We start from the raw sequence: 22,718 nt of genomic DNA on the forward strand, positions 1-22,718 counted from the left end.
ATAGAGGGCCAGTTAAACAGGAAAAACACTGTCCTTGTTGTTTATCCATACTACAAAAAATGCCCATTTTGTATTTTTATTTGAAGGGATGAATTTAAAAACTGCTGCATATTCACTTTTTTTTAAGCAAAAAACTTTCTTATCCCTTATCAGCTTCGACTTACACTCATTGTTGGGCTCAAATAATACCATGTAAAAAAGAACACAGCTGTATCAACCCATATCAATTTAGCATTTGCTCTAATAGATCTGGGCATACACTTTACGGGGGGGCATTTACATTTTTTCAGTTCAGGTTTTTTTGTCTTCGAAACCCATTTTTGTCTCAGAAAAAAATTTGATTTTGTCACAATAAAATCTTGACAATTCCAAATGAAAAAATACACCAGCTAAAACCTGTCGAGAGTGTATACAAGTCAATGGCAGGTGTCCCTTTACAACTGAAAGATCTCTCTTTGCTTTGTGGTTTTAGTGGTTTTCAGGGGGTTGACACTGGCTTTTGAGTGAGTTTTTGTGCAACAATGGTTTTTCCATAACTTTTTTGCATGTGTGCTTTTTCTATTCTGATTTTGATGGTGTCTACTGTTTTATCCCACCTCAACATCAACAGAGTGTGGACAGGGTTAAGACAAACCGCACGGCACAACTGTGGAGAGTAGTCTGGACAAGTATCTCAGGTCCTTAGGATGTGAAGCTTAGCGATCAAGGATCCCAAACAGCCGACTGTGGATCAGGGATAGGAACTAACCTGATACCTGTGCCTTAACCGCGGTCCTACACAAAGGCAACAGTGCCGGTAAGGAAGAGAACTTCCAGCTAATCTCTTCTGGTTGGAGCCAGAAACTGCTCTTTCTAACTAAACTAACTATCTCACTTTCCAAGAAAGTGGTATTAAAGATATTATACTGATTCTTGCTAATCCTCATTCACAGGGTCCCTGTTCCCCAACTTCACTAGAGTTAGATGTAGTCTCTAGGGTAGATGGCTTACTGGAGCCCTGTTGATCCCAGGCAACAGTCAACAGATGCAGCCAAAGAAGAAGATCCACCCCTTTGCTAATCACTTTATTAGAGTGCAAAGGGAGTGGTCTACCTATAAAGCTATAAGGCACAACATGTTAATATTAAACTAGATACATGGGTCTTTGCCCAATAACAGGAAGATATAGGAAATGGTAGGGTTTAAAGCCATAGTGGCATATTAATCCAATGGGTACCTACAATAGTTTGAACAGATATGGAAGGCAGTCAGGCAGGTACTCCAATTGGTCCCATAGATGAACTTATAAACTGCTAGAGGGGCTAGGTCAGCATTTTTTATTACCCTATTTATGAATATCTTAAGTCTAATTTAAGAAGAGAGTAAGGGCTCTGGCACACGGGGATATTAGTTGCCCGCGACAAATCTCCCGTGTCTCAGGCGACTAATCTCCCCGAGTTGCCATCACCTGCCATCCCACCGACGAAAGTGTAAGTCGCCGGTGGGATGGCACACGCGGCGGCACGATTTCAGTGAGATTGCGCAAGTTGCCTCGAGAGGAAACTTGCGCAATCTCACTGACATCGCGCCGCCGTGTATGCCATCCCACCGGCGATTTACATTTTCGCCGGTGGGATGGCAATCCGGGGAGATTAGTCGCCCAAGACACGGGAGATTTGTCGCGGGTGACTAATCTCCCCGTGTGCCAGAGCCCTAAGTAAAAGGAGAATTAATGTTTTAATGACAAAGGAGGAAAATGTTTGGAGAGGTAGAGAGAGAATAAAAAATGTTGACAGTCAAAGACAAGAGATGATTAAGGAGAGGAGGGAAAAGACAGGGAAGAGAAGATGAATGACATCTGAGGAATTTTAGTAAGCTGAAAGATGGAGAGGCCAGGCCAGATAAAGACCAAAATAAAGACACAGGGAATGGAAAGCTGATGGAAAAGAAGAGGTAGGTGGAGGTAAGTGAAGGCTTCAGAGTCTGTAAGTTATAGTAGGCAACAAGCAATTTTACTTTTATCAGAGGGATTATGATATATTAGACTACACTCTTCATTAATATAGCTGGAAAGCAGACGTGTGACTTTTGTTCATTTATTTGCATTTGCTTGTTCAGTTCAGATTTGGACCAAGACATATTTCTGAGCAGGAGCCAAAATGTTTTATTTCTTGTGTCCCACTGTTCTATAGTACTGAGAATAATGTTTGCCTCAGCTAATAATTACAGAATTATACTTACAATCATTAGAGCCATTGTTTAATTCCGTGTGGTGTTTTCATTTCTCTTTTTGACCAGATTATTCCTCTATATTTGAAATGCCAATTGAACATTTTAGATTTTGTATAATGTATAATCTATAGGCCTGGGGTAACCCAGAACTTTTTTTTCAGTTCTAAATAACCTTGAATTTAATTGAACATTATTAGATTGCCAGACAGTGGATAAATGAACCAACCGTCCAGAAAACGCTTAGATGTGTGAAATGCTATTATATTTATCACTTTCCCATACCTTATTTCATCTCACATTCATTAATTAAAGCCCAAGACTGAAGCTAAGTTATACCCAATGTCATTTTAACTGATTTCTTTAATTTCTCATCATCTAAAAAAAAAATTAGGCCATTACAGAAAAAAATGCAAAGTATATAATTATCAGAGTTTAGTTCTGCTGTGGTTATTATATTTTATAATGAAAAACATTGAAAAATCATCTTGAGTAACATATAGATTGGTTTTATATATGACTGGCCACTTCTAAAGAAGAGTTCCTGCAGGCTCATACATATAGGCAATGTACAGAAGGGCAAAATGTCCTTTTGTTCATGGTATCTTTGATTGTGTGCCCATTAGGCTAATGTCCCACGGGCAGATTTAGTCGCTACGATTTTTAAAAAGCGAGTTCCAGCGACAAGTCGCTCGGTTTGTCTCTGCATAGAGAAGAATAGAAATCGCCAATACCTAAACCAACGATACTACTCCAAATCGATTATCGCTCTGAGTCGATATGAGACCCTTTTTCAAGTGATTTTACAAAGAAAAAGCATTGTCATTCTAAGCTATTGGAATCACTGAAAGTAAAACCCACTGAGCGGGAAGTCGCTGTGATTTCCCCATTGCACTGAATGTAATTTCTAATTGTGGGCAGGGAATATGACACCTGGATTTGTGGGAAATAGAATGGCTCTGTTGTGGAAATCTCTAGTAATCGCTTGTTAGGAAAAGACTTTTTAAAAATTGCAGCGACTAAATCTCCCCCGTGGGATTTTCTCAACAAACTGAATCAGGCCCATCATTTGAGAAAAAATGCGTTTGCGTCATGAATCTGAATTGTAAGTTTTAAAATGTATTATAAATTCCTAAGTGAATAGTCAAAGAGAAGAGAATGAACATCCCTGTCGGTTCCCATCCAGCTGTTTTGGTGCATTTTCCCGTAGGTACATCACTGAGTAATGGATAAAAGTATAGTGACTTACTGAAAAATGTGGACTTTGATCTTCCTGAATTAATGAACCCAATACAACTAGTGATGCCAGGCATGGATTCTCAGCGAATTTCCACATTTTGTCATTGGCGAATTGTTTTGCGAAAGAGTAAAAAAATTTTACGGGGGCGTCAAAATAAGCGTGGTTGCTTCAAAATAGGTGTGGTCATCTCAAAATAGGCTTAAAAAAATGACGTGGGATAAATGCTTTTCTCTGATTTTTCTGGTGTTTCACTAATTTTTCGGCAAAATATGACAGATTCGCTCATTGCTAGCTAAAAAGGGATATTTTCATATCCCAAGTTACCAAAATAAAGCCAGTACAGTAAGAGGCAGATTTACTTTTTTTTGTTTTTAAATTTCAAACAAACTCATTTCCATGAATGACATTTACTAAAAAGTCTGAACAAAATTACGCATTTCACCATTGGCGAATTGTTTTGCAAAACTTCTACAAGATTTTGCTGCAAGATTTTTTGTTGCAAACCCAAGAAAGGAAAGGGACATTGCCATTGACTTCTACATGATCTCGATAAGTTTTAACTGGAGTATTTTAGAATTTAAAATTTTAGCAGTATTGTTGAATAGGAAATATCTGAAAAGCTGCATCTTTTTTCAACGACTTTTAACGCTAAAAAATCTGAATCAGGAAAAAAAACTTCCTACTGTTAGTAAATGGCCCCTTGAATGTCCACCTAGCTCTTCAAAGAACACTTTAGGCGCCAGTACCTTGGATTGGTAAAGCTATTCTGAAAGCACAAAATGCAAAATTAGCTCTTATACACCAGCCCCAGACCCCAGACCAATAGTACTGAGCAGGAACCCTCTCCAAGCATTATATTGCCTCATTGCACTGCTCTAGGCACACTGCATACAGTAATCATCCCCATCTGTCATCATACAATGTAGTCTGACAGCCATTTAATGGAGGAGGTTGATTCAGTTCTTTCTGCATGCACTCCCCGATATTCTAGAAGAATAAAGAGTTCTGGGTTATGCAAAGACATCATAAAATGGCTGTTTTACTTAATATTTAAGCTAATTTGCTCCATGTCAAACAAGTTATATACAGCATGAAATAAATACAGGTTTATAAAGGTACAAAAACTATAAGTCGCATTGTTTTTTATTGCCAACTCCACGTAAATCAAAGCTTCTAATGTAGAACACAGCAAATGATGATAACATGTGAATAATAATATCATGTTTAACAAGTACCAAATCATATATACAGATGGTCCTAGCATATGGTGACCCTGAGATATAACTAAAAGGATTTTAACCGCAGGATATAAAGTACCACATACCACTCCAAACAACACTGACCTTAGCAAAAACAGACACAATTTGCCTTAAGGTATCATCTGTTGGTTTGGCTGCATATCAGTAGCACTAGGCAAACAACGGAACTAGAAGAAGGTTTACATGGCACAAGTGTTTCTTGTAAATAATTTGGAACATTTTAAAAACAAACTAAAAAAAGAACAGAATAAATATGTTCTCCTGATTTGAAAATATTAGATAAAGAGCAATCTTCTGTTGCATTGACTGGTTTATAAAACTCTGGCAGATAAATGAAAAAATAGTCTGGCCTCAGTTTCTGCTTCCCATCTTGAGTTTTGGAATCTTTCCCCAACAAACTTCTTCTAGAAGCAAATAAGGACACAATGCAGAACAAACAATATGGCTCCCTTCTGTTAGCCTATTCCTAAAGAAAGAATGCTGAGTAATATTATTTTTAGGTGCAAATATGTTCAACTGACAATGTACAGGTATGGGATCCCTTATCCAGAAACCCATTATCCAGAAAGTTCCAAATTACAGAAAGGCCATCTCCCATAGACTCCATTATAAGCAAATAATTCTAATTTTTAAAAATGATATCCTTTTTCCCTGTAATAATAAAACAGTACCTGTACTTGATCCCAACTAAGATATAATTACCCCTTATTGGGGGCAGAACAGCCCTATTGGGTTTATTTAATGGTTAAATGATTCCCTTTTCTCTGTAATAATAAAACAGTACCTGTACTTGATCCCAACTAAGATATAATTACCCCTTATTGGGGGCAGAACAGCCCTATTGGGTTTATTTAATGGTTAAATGATTCCCTTTTCTCTGTAATAATAAAACAGTACCTGTACTTGATCCCAACTAAGATATAATTACCCCTTATTGGGGCAGAACAGCCCTATTGGGTTTATTTAATGGTTAAATGATTCCCTTTTCTCTGTAATAATAAAACAGTACCTGTACTTGATCCCAACTAAGATATAATTACCCCTTATTGGGGGCAGAACAGCCCTATTGGGTTTATTTAATGGTTAAATGATTCCCTTTTCTCTGTAATAATAAAACAGTACTTTGTACTTGATCACAACTAAGATATAATTACCCCTTATTGGGGGGCAGAACAATCTTATTGGGTTTATTTAACATTTAAATGATTTTTTAGCAGCCTTAAGCTATGGAGATCCAAATTACGGAAATATCCCTTATCTGGAAAACACCAGGTCCCGAGCATTCTGGATAATAGGTCCCATACATGTACTATGTAATGTCTGTTTGATTAGATTAGTGATAAAGACACTTTTTTACAATTGCTTAATGGCATATATTTCATTTTCCCTTCATTCCAGTCGTTGGATTCTGGCTGTGTCTATGGGAGAAAATTAGGCTTGATCAGTGGTCCTTGTCTCAATCATTAATTATTGCTTTATGGGATAGGGGAATAAGAAAAGCCAAGGGGACATGATAATCATATGCTTTTATAGTTGTCAACTGGCTGATGTTTTATTGGGCAAGCCAGATAAATTAACCATCCTACATGATTTTGTTAGTTGTCTGTTCTCTTCCACTGTTTTCATGTAAATAAAGGTTGCTTTTGTTATATTTCTGGGTCATGTAATGTTAATTAGTGATGAGCGAATCTTTTACGTTATGTGTCGCCGAAAAATTGTGATACAGGTATAGGACCCGTTATCCAGAATGCTCGGGACCAAGGGTATTCCGGATAAGGGGTCTTTCTGTAATTTGGATCTTCATACCTTAAGTCTACTAAAAAATCAATAAAACATTAATTAAACCAGTGGAGTTTGGGGTATATATGGTAATTAAAGTACGAGGTCTGCCTGATTTTTGTGAATAGTGCGCAATGAGAGATACTAGTAAGGTGTGCAGGCTGAGCTAAATGCTATGATGCCCCAATGGGAGAGTGCTCCCAGCATGGCCAGCCATTTTGGTCACAAGCATGCACATAATAAGCAAGTTTAACAACTTGCTTTAGGACTCACTACAAGCATTTTTTTTTGTCCAAAATAGTATTGTTTCTCCCACACATTTATCTATAATAGCTGTCATTTAAGTTGTTGATAACTACACGTGGGTTTGGGTGGGGTTTGCAGCATCCTGGGCATTGCATTTCTTTAAAAAATAATACTAATAATAATGCAGTGAGATATCCATAAAGCATTGAGTGTGTTAAACCATCAGCACAAGGGCAGATTTACAAGGTCAGAAGCTTAGCATCCAGTAAGGATTAATTATATCTTAGTTGGGATCAAATACAAAGCACTGTTTTATTTTTACAGAGAAAAAGGAAATCAATTTTAAAAATCTGAATTATTTGATTAAAATTGAGTCTATGGGAGACAGGCTTTCCGTAATTCGGAACTTTCTGGATATCGGGTTTCCGGATAAGGGGTCCCTTACCTGTACAAAAAAAATTTGCAAAATGTGACATTTTATGCCACAAGGCGAATATTCTTGTGATAAATTTTCACTGAAGTTTTGCAAAACAATACGCCAATGCCGAAATGCAGAAATTCGATGGGAATCTATGCCTGGTGAAAAAAATCGCTAATCACTAACATTAATTAGTAAACAATAAAAACTTGCTAAAAATGATCATGAATTTTAGTTCTGTATCACTTCCAGTACTTAGATCTGCTTGAAGACAACATGGGGGTTTTTTTTGCTGCAAAATAATGACTTCTGAGCATTGGCACAAAAGATAAAATTCCTATTCTTTTCTACAAATCTCTAAACGTTCTAAGCGGTTTTGGAAAACGTCCATAAAATGCATGCAAACGTGGAAAATATTTCCATTTTGAATATGGACACAAGCTTTTTTACCTGCAACGCAGCAGAATTTCAGCATTGACATGACATGGACAGTGGCAAGATGGCAGCTATAAACAGTGTACAACTCTTCCCCATCTTAATCCCCAGGGGACTAGAGGTGGCCATACACAGGCAGATTTAAGATGCTAATCTGGGCTTCAGACCAATTCAGCATCTTATCCAATGAGACTACCCGACCAACATCTGGGCAAAAATTGGTCAGATATTAATGCGACAGGTGTGTCTTTCCTGTCGGATCAAGGACCAAATCAGCATGTTGATGTGGTCCTCCCTCCGACAGTTCATGTTCCCGTTGGAATATCAGGTAGGTATTATTAGCTCTTTTGGCGACCTTGCCAAACAAGTTGATCTTACAGTGTATGGCTATCTTAAAATGACATCCAGTCTGGGATTGAGGAGGCCACAGCTTTTATTAACAAAAAACACACCACATGTAGATAAATACAAACATAACTTGGCAACAATGAATTACCAAAAGAAATGATGCCCCTTTTAAGGAATGCTAGCCAGAGAGTAACCACTATGTACCTTTCTAGGGCAACCTGACATGTGGGTTGCCTAACCCCCAGGGAGTAGGTAGTTAAGTGAAGCCAGGTAACCAATCACCACCATTTTCCTTTCCCCACTCCCACAGTGATCCAGACTCAAAGCCATGCCATGGCAGCTTACCCATAATAACCACTGGGCGTAAGCCCCCAATCAGCAATTGCTTCCACTTCTTTTTTGCATTTAAAAAATGATCTCTAAAGTCTTATTCTACTTTGGCTGTAACAATGCAGAAATATATATTTAACGCTCAACATGAAGGCATTTGCTGGGATGTTAATTAAGGCCAGTGCAAATGACTGCAGAAATGCAAATGTAGGAACAAATGTGCAATCTGTGAAGGTAATCATGCAGCGAATCACTGTTTTCATAAGCTGAAAATCCACAGCACAAATATTATGAAGATATTTACAAACTAAGGGTACAGAAACCAGTTAAGCGAGCGAAAATATTTTATTTGCAATTCTCTAAACTTCTGTTGTCATGGGGATGCCAATTTAGAGTATGACTTTTTCTCTACATTATTTTACTGACTTTTTTTAGCCCTAGTCTTATACTTTATTTCTTCCTTGTGATGTTATTTATAGGTGCTGCCAAAGATTTACATTATTCTCTCTCCATTATATCTATGCCATCTAAAGGCCTTTACGTACGGCTGTTTTACCTGCATTTTCAGTCTGGCCAATAGGTCTGTACCCATTGGAGCACAGATAAATGCTGAGAGCACAGGAGTGCACTTAAACAATGGACACAAATCTGCATCAGCATTCTAGTGCCTTCCCATAAACCCGTACGCAAGACTGAAAACCATTAACTCCTGCACCATTGTGCATGACAAAGGCAGCTAAAAACACCCATGTGTATGGGCCTTAATGGAACATAGAAAAAAGCAGAGAAAGTTTCCGTTCTCTCTCTTCCAGCTTGATATGAAACAGGGCAAGCGAGCAGAACCAAAGATGCTGCATGGAGCAATGGAAATGGAGCTCACCACTGTGCCCACTGCGTATACATCACCAGCACAGGATTATGCTGAGTTTATCTACAGTTGAACATGACAAAAATATGAATGGGAAGATTAATGGTACATTTTATATTACCACATCAATGTTTATATATTCTGATAAAAAGATACCTTCTCAGGTTAGCATCTCTGTGTATTTGGTTTATGTATATTTATTATATATAGGTGCCTCCATGCAGGGGAGGAGGGGACCATTTTAGTTTGTAGAGGCTACTAATACTTTTCAGTATATTATTACATTATATAAATGTATATAAATATATAATATATAAATATATATATATATATATATATAAATGTATATAAATATATATGTATACAGTTGATCTCTTTATTGGGAGGCTAAGCCTCCCTAAATCTTAACCTCAACCAGTGCCTCCACAATAGCTATTTTACAATATGAGCAGGATTTTTGATCACAGGCAACATTATGGGGCAAATTTACAAAAACTGGATCATTTCTCAACTAAACTCATTTCCTAGAATATCTGACATTGACTAAAATAATCATGAATAGTTCATGCGAGAAAAAGTCACAGCAACTTTTTTGAATTGTCGCTGCGAAAACTCAACATTTTGCACCAAAACCTCAGCATCGATAATCCGAAACTGCTAACGTTTTTGAAAAAAAGATCTTCAAGGAAAGGGAAGGGACCTCTGCCATTGACTTCTACATGATCTTGGCAAGTTTTAGGTGACCGTTTTGATGCATAGTAAATCTTGAAAAAATTGCAACTTTTTTCTGCGACTTTTAGCACTAAAAATGTCAATTGAGAGAAAAAAAAAACTGATGGTTAGTAATTGGGCCCCTATGTGCATGGAAGCACCTAACATATTCCCAAGCCGGCCAAGCTGTGTAAAGAAGCTAAAGCTGGCCATACACTGGCAGATCCGCTCGCTTGGCGATGTCGCCAAGTGAGCGGATCCTCACCCGATATCCCCACCTACAGGGCGATATCGGGAAGGCAAGTAGGCCCTGGGGCCAAACGATCGAATTCTACACGTGGCAATGGGGCAGTCAGTTCAGGGACCGCATCAACATCCCCGATCCGACTGGATTTTTGAACCTGGCCGATTGATATCTGGTCAATTTCAGGCCAGATATCGTTTGGCCAGGCCCCTCGGTTCAGCCCCTACACGTGCCGATAAGCTGCTGAATTGGTCCAAGTAGCCAATATCGGAAGCTATAATCGGCCCGTGTATGGGGACCTTAAAGGGCCATGTGAGGTCAAATAAAAGGTGGCAAGTTGGCTTCTTCAGACAGAATCGGCAGCTTAATGGCCAGTGCATGGGCCTTCGTTTCGATGATAGCCTGCCAGATCAATATTTAGCTGACATTGCAAGTCAGAAAGTCTTGGTTGGTGGGGACTGCATTTATGTGTTGATGAAGTCTCCAAACAGATCACTCTAAGCCCCATTTATATTCTGATCATTGGCCTGAAGGCCAAGCAATAGTATCATGTTGATTTAACCCCGCACATTGGTGGGCAAATTGGGTATAGATGCACTCTGTTGGTGCTAGTGTATGCCCAATTACAGTCTTCCGGACTTCAGGATAGTTAACAACTCTATAAGTGTCAGTAACCTGCAGGTGAAATAAATACAGGAATTACAGGGTTAAATTACATTTTCAACCAATGGCAGATTCTTATAATTGAGAGCCTGCCTAGCTTCACAGTGCTCCAGGTCTCTTACATACATACTGTATATATATAGTATTTATATATATAATAAACATGCATAAAATGGTCACACTGAGATTCTAAAACGAGAATTTATTTTATGGAAATATATTTAATTATGCACAAATATCAACATAGTAGTATGGTATGACCAAACGCATTTACAATATAGGTATAGCAACTGTTAACCAGAATGCTCAGGAGCCGGGGCTTTCTTCCCTTTGGTCCCGATAGTGTCAGGTCACAAAGAAGGATTTTTGCTGCTGAGCTCCCCCTTCAGCCTCTTTGTGATTATACAACTTTCCTCTAAAATATAATAAAATAGATGGGTGTAATTAATATTCACGCTTTTGTTCATACAATAAACCAGTCCCACCCCCTTCAGGTATTTTTGCTAATTAGGTAAGGAACAATAATATTACGAACATACCGTTAGGAACAATACACTTTTTGTTATGAGCACTAGTGATGGGCACACTTTTTGGCCCATTCGCTGTGAAATTCCGCTTTTCCTGACTTTTTCATTGTTTCACGTATTTTTAAAAAAGTTAAAGTCAGTATCTTGAATTCAGATGGACCTTCGATGGATTAAGGAACATTCCCTGAGTTCCTAAGAGCTATCTGGAAAAAGATGTGCTATTGTCAGGGTGTCAGGACCTGTGCTGATCTCGAACATGTTTTCTGGACAGTGCTAGGTAGACAGACAGGCAAATAAAAGAAAGAAAGGCAAAGTAGGACTAATGGGCCTAAAGGTGGTCATACACAGGGAGATTAAAGCTGCCAATTTGGGTCCTTCAGACAGATTGTTAGGAACAATACACTTTTTGTTATGAGCACTAGTGATGGGCAAATTTTTTGGCCTGGCAAGGATTCGCTATGAAATTCCGCTTTTCCTGACTTTTTCATTGTTTCACGTATTTTTGAAAAGTTAAAGTTAGTATCTTGAATTTAGATGGACCCTTGATGGATTAAGGAACATTCCCTGAGTTTCGAAGAGCTATCTGGAAAAAGATGTGCTATTGTCAGGGTGTCAGGACCTGTGCTGGTCTGGAACATGTTTTCTGGACAGTGCTAGGTAGACAGACAGGCAAATAAAAGAAAGAAAGGCAAAGTAGGACTAATGGGCCTAAAGGTGGTCATACACAGGGAGATTAAAGCTGCCAATTTGGGTCCTTCAGACAGATTGTTAGGAACAATACACTTTTTATTATGAGCACTAGTGATGGGCACATTTTTTGGCCAGGCAAGGATTCGCTGTGAAATGCCGCTTTTCCTGACTTTTTCATCGTTTCACGTATTTTTAAAAAGTTTTACAAATTTTGGTGGTAATGAAATAGGACGGATTCGCTCATCACTAATAAGCACCTCTATAAATCCATGGCTGCAGTTATGCTTCAGCCCAATAACTACAGAAGGCATTTATCCCTCTGTATGCAGCGTTAATACTTTATGGAAAAGAAATCTAAGCACGCAATGCTCTATTTAATTTCAAAAGTTGTTTCTAAATTTGGAAATGATTTTTTTTTTTAAAGGCCCCATTTCTCTTTCGTGTCTGCAGCAAGACTGCTCGGCTGATGCTAATTTCTACTGACAGCCACATCCGAAACAAAAATTATCTCCGCAATCTGTTGAAAACGAAACCTCTTTTGCTTTCCATCACTCAGGACCCAACTTGAAATAAATCTTTGATGCAATACAATGCGCTATTAGGAAGCAAAATATTTGGATGAGTTAGTTCTTGTTTTTTATAGATATTTAAATGAAATAAGGCGCTGGGTGCAGTTGGAGAGAGGCCGGTGCTTGAAAAGGAACGGCTGCTTCATCCAGTCTCGCTCCCAAGGGATTCGCAGGGGTTTAAAAGCATTCTCTTGTTCTGCGGAGTCTGTTCTGTGCATGTTTGATTGAGTGGAAAGTGTGTGAAGGAAAAATGAGATCACAAATGTATGTTTTGACTGCAGTGAAGTCAATACAGCAATAGGCTGCCTATAACATCAAAACAAAATTAGGAGCTGTCTTCAAGGTTGTGAGCGAGCAGAATCTTTTGCGGGCAGGCAGCCAAGCCATATTAAACTGAGCTTCTCCATAGTATTCTCACTTATTCAGTTAGTCGTATACAGATGTACAGGTATACTTATACAGATATTTCTCTGTGCAACTCAGTATCTTGAATTCAGATGGACCCTTGATGGATTAAGGAACATTCCCTGAGTTCCTAAGAGCTATCTGGAAAAAGATGTGCTATTGTCAGGGTGTCAGGACCTGTGTTGGTCTGGAACATGTTTTCTGGACAGTGCTAGGTAGACAGACAGACTAATAAAAGAAAGAAAGGCAAAGAAGGATTAATGGGCCTAAAGGTGGTCATACACGGGCAGATTAAAGCTGCCAATTTGGGTCCTTCAGACAGATTCAGAAGCTTATCTGTCAGTGTATGGGCACCCTTGACATGCCTACCCGACCGATATCTGGCCTAAAATTGTCCAGATATCAATTTGGCAGATTTGATTTTCCCGTCAGATTGGGGACCACATCAGCTCATTGATGTGGTCCTAGCTCCACCAGGTCCTATTCCCATCATTGTTATTTGATTGTTTGGCCTGATTTACTCTGATATTGTCTACCTTAGGTTGACATATTGGTAGAAAGATCCACCAAATCAGTGGATCTATAGCTTATGGCCACATTAAGGAAGGGCAGTTAGGAACGTATCTCGATAGGATACAAGTAGTGATGGGCGAAATGTTTCACCAGGCATGGATTCGCGGCGAACTTTCTGCATTTCGCCATTGGCGGATTGTTTCGCGAAACGAATGAAAAAATTTGCTGCATGTCCAAATATTGTCGCCGGCGTCAAAAAAGAATAGTCGCGTGCGTCAAAAGAATAGCCGTGGGCGACAAAATAATCGCCGCGGGCGACAATAGAATACCCGCGGGTGACAATTTTTTTTGCCACATGACATTTTCGCCGTTTCACAAATTTTTCGCCGTTTCGCGGATCTTTTGAAAGATTCGCACATTTTTTGGCGAAACGAAACAGATTCGCTCATCACTAGATACAAGCTTTTCTGCTCAGTGCTGCTCCAGTTGTGCTGCAACAACAACTCTTTACCATATGCTCCACAATTCTTCTACCTAGACATGAACTATATAGATACATTTTACGGATACACTGAATACACCATTTTCCCAGATTTGGCAAATACCAAATCTTCCATAAAGGATTTGGCTTACAGTATCCTGAACTAAATCCTAATTTTCACATCCAAATTGGTGAAGTCCTGGAAGGAAAAAAATGTCAGTTTCTGTAGTCACATGGTCTAAAGTCAAGTGATGTTAAGGATTCAGATTAGATTTGGTATAATGAAATCCGAATCCTGCCAAAAACCCTCAGATTCAGCCAAATCCTTAACAGAGAGAGAGAGGCCGATCTATGTAATTACAGCATTATTGATTGCACAAAATTGTAAAAATCTGTTCTTACTCCACATCTATAGATCATGTTCAGGTTTTATTTCAATCTCTAATACAAAAACTCTAATACAAAAACTTTAATACAAACCTCTTTAGCAGCTTTGTCTACTATTCTTCTTTATTTTCATAACAGCAGAGGCACAGAAAAATCAGCCTGAAAATGTAATAATGTAGCATGAATGTATTACAGAAATGTTCGCCACATATATCCTTTTTGATCTGTTTGGACACCCTTTGGTTATTTAACAAGAATTTGTTCGGAGGACTAATTCAACATGAAATAAAGAATCCAATTTCGGCAGGAGATTTGCATTTTTATAGAGATTTGTAATAATAATGTTCAATTTATTTATAAGGCTACCAATTTTCATTCCAATTTCACATCATTAAAGGATCATGTGCAATATCTGTATTGTAGAACTCTGTTCAACTGATAGAGCTACTTTGGCTTAGCAATGTATCAGCGCTGATTCTTCATTTAAACCCCTTATGTAAACACTTCTGCTCCAATCGGAATATAAATGACTTTGCCCTACTGCGCCCTTCTTTCTACACCTATGCAGTCTATTAAAAAATAATATTTTACAAAATAAATAGGGTTTTTGGGTATTAAACCTGGTAAACCAAGTGGTTGAAAATAATTACACCACAGCCCACAAGAATGAAATTCCGCCATTAGGATTTCTGATGATCGCAAATGTCACGAAAATGCTTATGAAAATATTGTATTAGTCACGATTATATCATATTGGCGATCCGAAAGTCATGAAATTTTCATATCCGAACGATCATAAATGGCAGGAAAACCTTTCTGACTTTGATCCTTCTGAGCATGATTTTGGAAGCCTCCCATAGGACTCAATGGCACTCTGCAGCTCCAACCCGACCCAAGGAAAGTCTCCCATAGGGCTCAATGGCACTCTGCAGCTCCAACCCGGCCCAAGGAAAGTCTCCCATAGGGCTCAATGGCACTCTGCAGCTCCAACCCGGCCCAAGGAAAGTCTCCCATAGGGCTCAATGGCACTCTGCAGCTCCAACCCGGCCCAAGGAAAGTCTCCCATAGGGCTCAATGGCACTCTGCAGATCCAACCTGACCCAAGGAAAGTCTCCCATAGGGCTCAATGGCACTCTGCAGCTCCAACCCGGCCCAAGGAAAGTCTCCCATAGGGCTCAATGGCACTCTGCAGTTCCAACCTGGCCCAAGGAAAGTCTCCCATAGGACTCAATGGCACTCTGCAGCTCCAACCTGGCCCAAGGAAATTCACCATACCGAAGCTTGAATGAATCAGAAACTTTCGTACTCGCGACAATACAGTTTTGTTGCGTAATTTTTGACACACAGTATGAAAAAGTTGCGCAAATTAACAACAAAAACAAAAATACGCAAGGTACGAAAACTTAGAAAAAAAATACAATTTTTTTGTATTCGGAGCCGATCGAACTTATAGGCCCCTGAGTGTATTTTATCAATGGGCAAAAGTAACAGTTCACCATTTGATACATGCCTCTGAAAATCCCATAGAAATGAATAGATAGCTGCGGAATTTCACAACGGTGGACTGTGGTGGGCTCAAATGTAACTCTATATTAAATATGCCCCATGGAAAAGACATAACTGTTTTTTTAGGCATGCACACAACACTCCATATTTACAAAAATGCTAATTTTCTCTTTGTTTAACTGTCAAATCTCGTGTTAATAAGTCAAGCATATTTTTGCAGCCACATTGCAAATTAACCAAAATAGTAATTACCAGTGTGATGTGACAAAAATGTTTTGTCATAAATACTTTGTGTAATTACACCCACGTATTTTTTCCCATAAAAATATGCTGGCAAATACAGCATACGCAAAAGGAAAATGCTTTGGAATTATTGATAAATTGGCACATTGTCATTGTTGGACTTGGGTGTTGACTATTAAGTGCTATTCTCATATCTACCAGTAGGTGGGGCATGGGAGCATTTTTAGCAATGCAGGTGTCAGGGAGCGGTTATCACAGGGGTCCTCAAACTTTTTAATTGGGGGGCCAGTTCATGGTCCCTCAGATTGTTGGGAGGCCGCACTATAGTTCTCAAACTATGGGCCACTCTCGCTGCCTGCTCCCTGCTGCGGGGTCAAACAACGGGCCACTCCTGTGTCCTCCCACTCCCAGCTCCCCTGCTACCCGCTCCGTCTTCCCTCTCCCACCTCCCCATCAGGGCTGGTCTTACCAAGTGTGGGGCCCAATTGGAACCAATTTAGCGGGGCCCCCTACATGGAGTTTTGCTATATGGCACAGGATTTCAGGGCTGGGTAGGTGAAAAGTGCCTGTTTTTGCCTGCTGCAAATTTGGCCATGTCCTTGTAGATTTTCCCAGGCAACTGAGAAGCAGAGCACAGCCAATACGCCTCCCTTCTCCTGTTCCCCCTTACTTTTCATCCTGACTAATTCCCTTCTCTCCTCTTTTCTGCCCCACTTTAATGTGTTTGTCATTTATTGCCCAGCTTCAGTGCAGCATTGTTAATTGTTGCTCGCTTCCTTCTCCTAGGTCAGGGGGTCAAACTTGCGTGCCTCTTTCACAGGATAACAGACGTTGTGCAGCACAAGCCAGACCCGGGAGTAGGAAGCGATCAAGGGGATCCGGGCACCCAAAGTAATTTACCCCCACTGGCAGGGGTGAGGACGCAGCGGGGGTTGGGTAAATTACCTTGGGGGACCGGATCCCGTATTTTGAGGATGCCTGGGTTATCGTGATATCTTCCCACTGTTCTGCTAATCAGCTGCTGGGGGGAGAAAGGGGCGGGGTCAGTTTCACTGCAACTGCACTGCATGCAGCAGTAAAGTGTGACTGAAGTCACATGGCTGAGGGCACCTGGGAAACTAAGAATATGTTTAGCCCCACACCAGATTCAAAATGAAACATTAAAAAATCTATTTGCTCTCTTGAAAAACTAATTTCAGTGCAGGATTCTGCTGGATGAGCTCTATTAACTAAAGCATTTTGTAAAAAAATGTTTTCCTGTGACAGAATCTCATTAAAGGAACAGTAACACCAAAAAATGAAAGTGTATAACAGTAACTAAAATATAATGTGCTGCTGCCCTGCACTGGAAAAAGTTGTGTGTTTACTTCAGAAAGTCTACTATAATTTATATAAATAAGCTGCTGTGTAGTATGGAGGCAGCCATTCAAAGGAGAAAAGGCACAGGCACATAGCAGATAACAGATAAAACACCATTGTGTTCTACAGAGCTTATCTGTTATCTGCTATGTAACCTGTGCCTTTTCTCCTTTTTTCCAGCTTGAATGGCTGCCCCCGTGGCTACACAGCAGCTTATTATATAAGTTATAGTAGTGTTACTGTAGCAAACACACCAGTTTTACCAGTGCAGGGCAACAGTACATTATATTTTTATTACTTTAAAGCTCTTTTATTTTTTGGTGTTACTGTTCCTTTAACATTTTGCACGATAGTAAACATACTCCACTATCTTTTAGTGGGAAAAAGGTGTGGCTGTGTGTGCCAGAGGCAATTATCCCTAGTGCATCTCTTACTAATGACTAACACGGAATGGGTCTATCTATGTAAATATAAACCAGCAAGAGAAAACATTCCATGATACTTTTCCTCACTTGATAGTTACAGTGACAGTTTTCCTTTAGAAGACACAGAGCATTTTTAATAGAGACACATCAGTTAGCGTTACGTGTCGATTCTGTAATGATTTAATTAGTGGGTGACAAATACACTTTGCATTTATAATTACAGCTTTGATCTATTTACTCCACTGCTATAAATAATACAATTATTTGACATTCTCATATTATTAGCCTGTAATGGAGAGAGCATTTCTGCTTTCCCTCTATATACGTGTGGGTTTATCCTTTGTATAAATCCATGTTCCCTGCTCCTCCATCTGTTTCCAGCAGGTGCTCACACCAACCACATCCATCTAATGGGATGCAGTGTAGGAAGAGGCAGGAGTTTCAGTACGGAAAAACCAAATATCAGCAGATCAATTACATGACAAGTCCGCCTTCATGGGGAGTGCAAAAAAATATTTAAAGAAGTAAATTTTAGTATGATGACCATATTTTATCAATGTTTATGTAGCATTTTGGTAAGCAGCTTTTCAGTTTGAAATTTCAGCAGTTATCTGGTTGCTAGGGTCCAGATTAGCCTTGGTAGATAAATATGAGAAGCCTGGATAGAAAGGGAAAGAAAACAGAGTAACAATAACAATAAAATCATAGCCTAACAGAACAATAGTTTTTTTTTTTGGTTGCTGGGGTCAGTGACCCCCGTTGGAAACTGGGAAAGTGTCAGGGAAGCAGGTGAATGACTCAAAAACTATGACAAGTAAGTAAAAAGGAATTTCCCATTCTATTACATACTAAATCAACTTGGAGTGAACCGCCACATTGATATCATATTATCTACCATCATTCAAAGGCAAAAATAGAGTAAATAGCTGAATTAAATGACCCCAGTGAAATAATTTTTAAATGTGGGGTTTCAGAACAAGCGATTTATCAATTGAAAGAAAAAGCCTGATAATCCAAATTCAAAATTTGACAACTAAGGGTAAGACATATTAAGCTACTTAGTAGCAGCTACCTGTCACAGCTACAAAATGCCAGAAAACACCCTTCCATAGACAATAGGGATAAGCAAAATTATTCGGCAGGCATGAATTAGCTGTGAATTTCCGCGTTTCGCCATTGGCGGATTTATTCATGAAACGGCCGTAAAAATTTGCCACAGAAAAAAAAATCACCACACAACAAAAAAATGACGCGTGCGTCAGCCCTGTAGCATTAGTTTGTATGACAGACAAACTTCATTTTCTGCTTGATAATTTGGAACGACCCCTAAGCTCAGCTTCTCAACATTGGGGTCGTTGCAAATTATCAAGCAGAAAATGTTCTGGGGGGGGAACAGAAACCAAGATGGGGAGCTCCTGTGACAACTGTAACGACCTATATCATTACTACTATAGAGATGCTGAAACGTTCGGCTAGTGCAGACAGTTTAGTATTTAAAATATGTTGCGATGAGCGTAATTTTTCACCAGGCACAGATTAGTGGCGAATTTGTTCGCACTTTTTTTGATGTGCCACATTTTCTGTGGTTCACAAATTTTTTGCCGTTTCGTGAATTTTTTGGCAAAACAGGACAGGTTCCATTATCCCTAAAAATATGGAATGTCTAGCCATATTCTATAACATTCAGGCTATTTTTTAGATTTTTTTCTATGGGGAGATGGGGAGAAACTTATCTTATTTTTCCACTATAATTATATAGGGCTCACTCTTTATCTTGAATTTGCACAAATAAAAATGGAAAAAAAAGTAGTCGCTAAACACTTTCCAGATTCCCAAAAGCTATATTACATTTACGTGAAGGAACATTTATTCACGCAGAGGCATAAATGTTCGCATTTCTAATATTTTTCTGTTATTACATTCCCCTGTAATCCCCTGTACATTTCCCTATACCGTATTCTCTATCCCTTTTCATGTAGCATTATAATTAGTGATGAGCGAATCTGTCCCGTTTCGCAAAAAAATTTGCGAAACGAACTGAAAATTTGCGAAACGGTGAAAAATCTGCGAAATGCGTTTGTTGCGTGACTTTGTTGTCGCCACTCGTCATTTTTTTTGTCACCTGCGTCATTTTTTTTGTCCCCCACATCTTTATTTCGTTTATTATTTTTTATTTGTTGTGACTGCTCTGTTTTGACATGGCATCGCCCATTTTGCCATGACCATGCCTATTTTGACGCAGCTGCGCCCAATTTGACGCAAACTTTTTTTTACACGCAACAAATTTTTCTACAGCAAATTTTTGCAGAGCTTTTGCAAGAATTTGCCAACGTAGAAATGCAGAAATTCACTGTGAATCCATGGCTGGCGAAAAAAATTCGCTCATCACTAATTATAATCCATTCTTTGGTGGCTGATCCTTCATCCAGGGTGATAAAATGGCTCTGCTGAGTAGCACCTTCACACTTGATCCATATACACAGCAAGAAACAACTGAGGGCATTTACATACATTGCCAACAGCCTTGATCCCTTCTCACATTGGAGCCATGAAATAACCAGGCGTACCGGAGCGATTTGGAGACAGTAGGGCAAGATGCACTGTGTATCTCTCTTACCCCTCTTGAACTGCCCATTCACAGCTTAGGGGCAGGTTTATCAAAATTCGGGTTCAGAAAAAGAAAAAAACCTGGACGTGGAAAAAATAACTGTGACAAAACTTGTGCGACTTTTGTTCTGGAATGGTAGCTTATTTAAGAAAGAAATGCAAAGTTGCATGCTGGCGAGAATTTTTACATTTTAAATATAATTGTTCGAGACAATTCTCATTGACTTCTATTGAACCTCCCCAGCTTTCACTTGCTGGGTTTTTTCTGGTGACTTTTCGAGGATTTTTTTCTTTAATAAATACAGACTATTCGTGGTTCTACAGAATATTTACAAGTATATTCACGTTTTGACTGCATTTTTATCTTAAATTGTTAAAAAAAACCACAAACTCGAATTTTTATAAATCAGCCCCATAGTGTCATAGAACACTTATAGGAGATATGACAGGGAAGTACTATTTAAATTACCTTTCTGGTTAAGAACCAGTGGTGCCTAAGAGGGTTATGTAATAAAAGGTACAACATTTGCCCAGGAGCAGTAACCCATAGCAACCAATCAGCAGGAAGCATTTACTGGTCACCTGTTTAAAAGCAAACATTTTATTGGTTGCTATGGGTTACTACTCCTGGGCAAACAGTGTCTTTTATTACATATGGGGGTAATTCTTTCTACATATGGTATAGATGGTGGTGAATTTTGGGGACCTTTTCGTAATTTTTAACATTTTTTTTTTAACAGTTTTTTGTTTTTTTGTGCATAAAATATGAGTTGCTGGATGTACCATTTATCCCAACCCAGTCCCCAGATAAACAATATATGCATGATATTAACATTTCATTGTAATTTCCATCTTAACAATTTGCTCCCTGGGGGAAGTCAATGTATCTGTATAAAAATTAAAAAAAAAAATGTCACTTTCACTTCTATTCAAACTACAGTGTAAAATTAAAAAATGCTGTTATTATTATGGATTAAATAACTGCTAACGGTGGCTTCAAGGCTTCAACTACAAATCTAAAAACGCAGAGTATTAGCATAAAATGCCTGCGCGGAATATACAAACGTTTTACTTAATGGTTTAAAAATGCACATTACGCGCGCGGTCTCTCCTTTCCATTAGACCATGTGCGGCGTGTTTTCTTTACTTTGCGCCCGAGGATAAATGGGAAGTCATTTAAAGAATTAGCCGGGAATTTATTTGATTATATTTAGATTGGAACATGTTGAAATTACCAGCAGCCAAGTGATTTTTGTAAATGTAATCTATAAAGTGTCAAGGCGCGAGGGCTCCAAAGGGGATGCAATCGTGTTTATCCTAATGCGGATTCTGATTAGACAAACGTATAATAGCACATTAGCCAGACTGTATTATAATAGGCGGGTTATTCCAAGGCTTAAATGTGGTTGAAACTATTTTTAATTTCTATTTCCTTGAAAGGGGCAATTGTAATAAAAAGTGTGTTGGGGATATTATCTGCTATATGGTGTGTGTGTGTGTGGGGGGGAGTTATCCCCATAGCCAGGAACATGCTAAAAGCTACACGCTACCCAAGTTGAGGTAAACAAAGAAATAATCATTTCAAAATACATCATAAGCATTTATTGGTGTAAGAGTTGTCCTTTATATAGCATGAACAAAAGTATTTATTAAATTAATGTGTATGTATATATACAGGTATGGGACCCGTTATCCATAATGCTTGGGACCTGGGGCATTCCGGATAAGGAGTCTTTCCGTAATTTGGATCTTTGGACCTTCAGTCTAATGAAAAAATTATTTAAACAGTAATTAAATCCAATAGGAGTGTTTTGGCTCCAATAAGGGGTAATTATATCTTAGTTGGGATCAAGTACAGGTACTGTTTTATTATTACAGAGAAAAGGGAATCATTTAACCATTAAATAAACCCAATAAGACTGTTCTGCCCCCAATAAGGGGTAATTATATCTTAGTTGGGATCAAGTACAGGTACTGTTTTATTATTACAGAGAAAAGGGAATCATTTAACCATTAAATAAACCCAATAAGACTGTTCTGCCCCAATAAGGGGTAATTATATCTTAGTTGGGATCAAGTACAGGTACTGTTTATTATTACAGAGAAAAGGGAATCGTTTAATTTAACCAATAAATAAACCCAATAGGGCTGTTCTGCCCCCAATAAGGGGTAATTATATCTTAGTTGGGATCAAGTACAGGTACTGTTTTATTATTACAGAGTAAAAGGGAATCATTTAACCATTAAATAAACCCAA

The sequence above is a fragment of the Xenopus tropicalis genome, chromosome 2 (genome assembly GCF_000004195.4).
Source record: "Xenopus tropicalis strain Nigerian chromosome 2, UCB_Xtro_10.0, whole genome shotgun sequence".
Lineage (NCBI taxonomy): Eukaryota > Metazoa > Chordata > Amphibia > Anura > Pipidae > Xenopus > Xenopus tropicalis.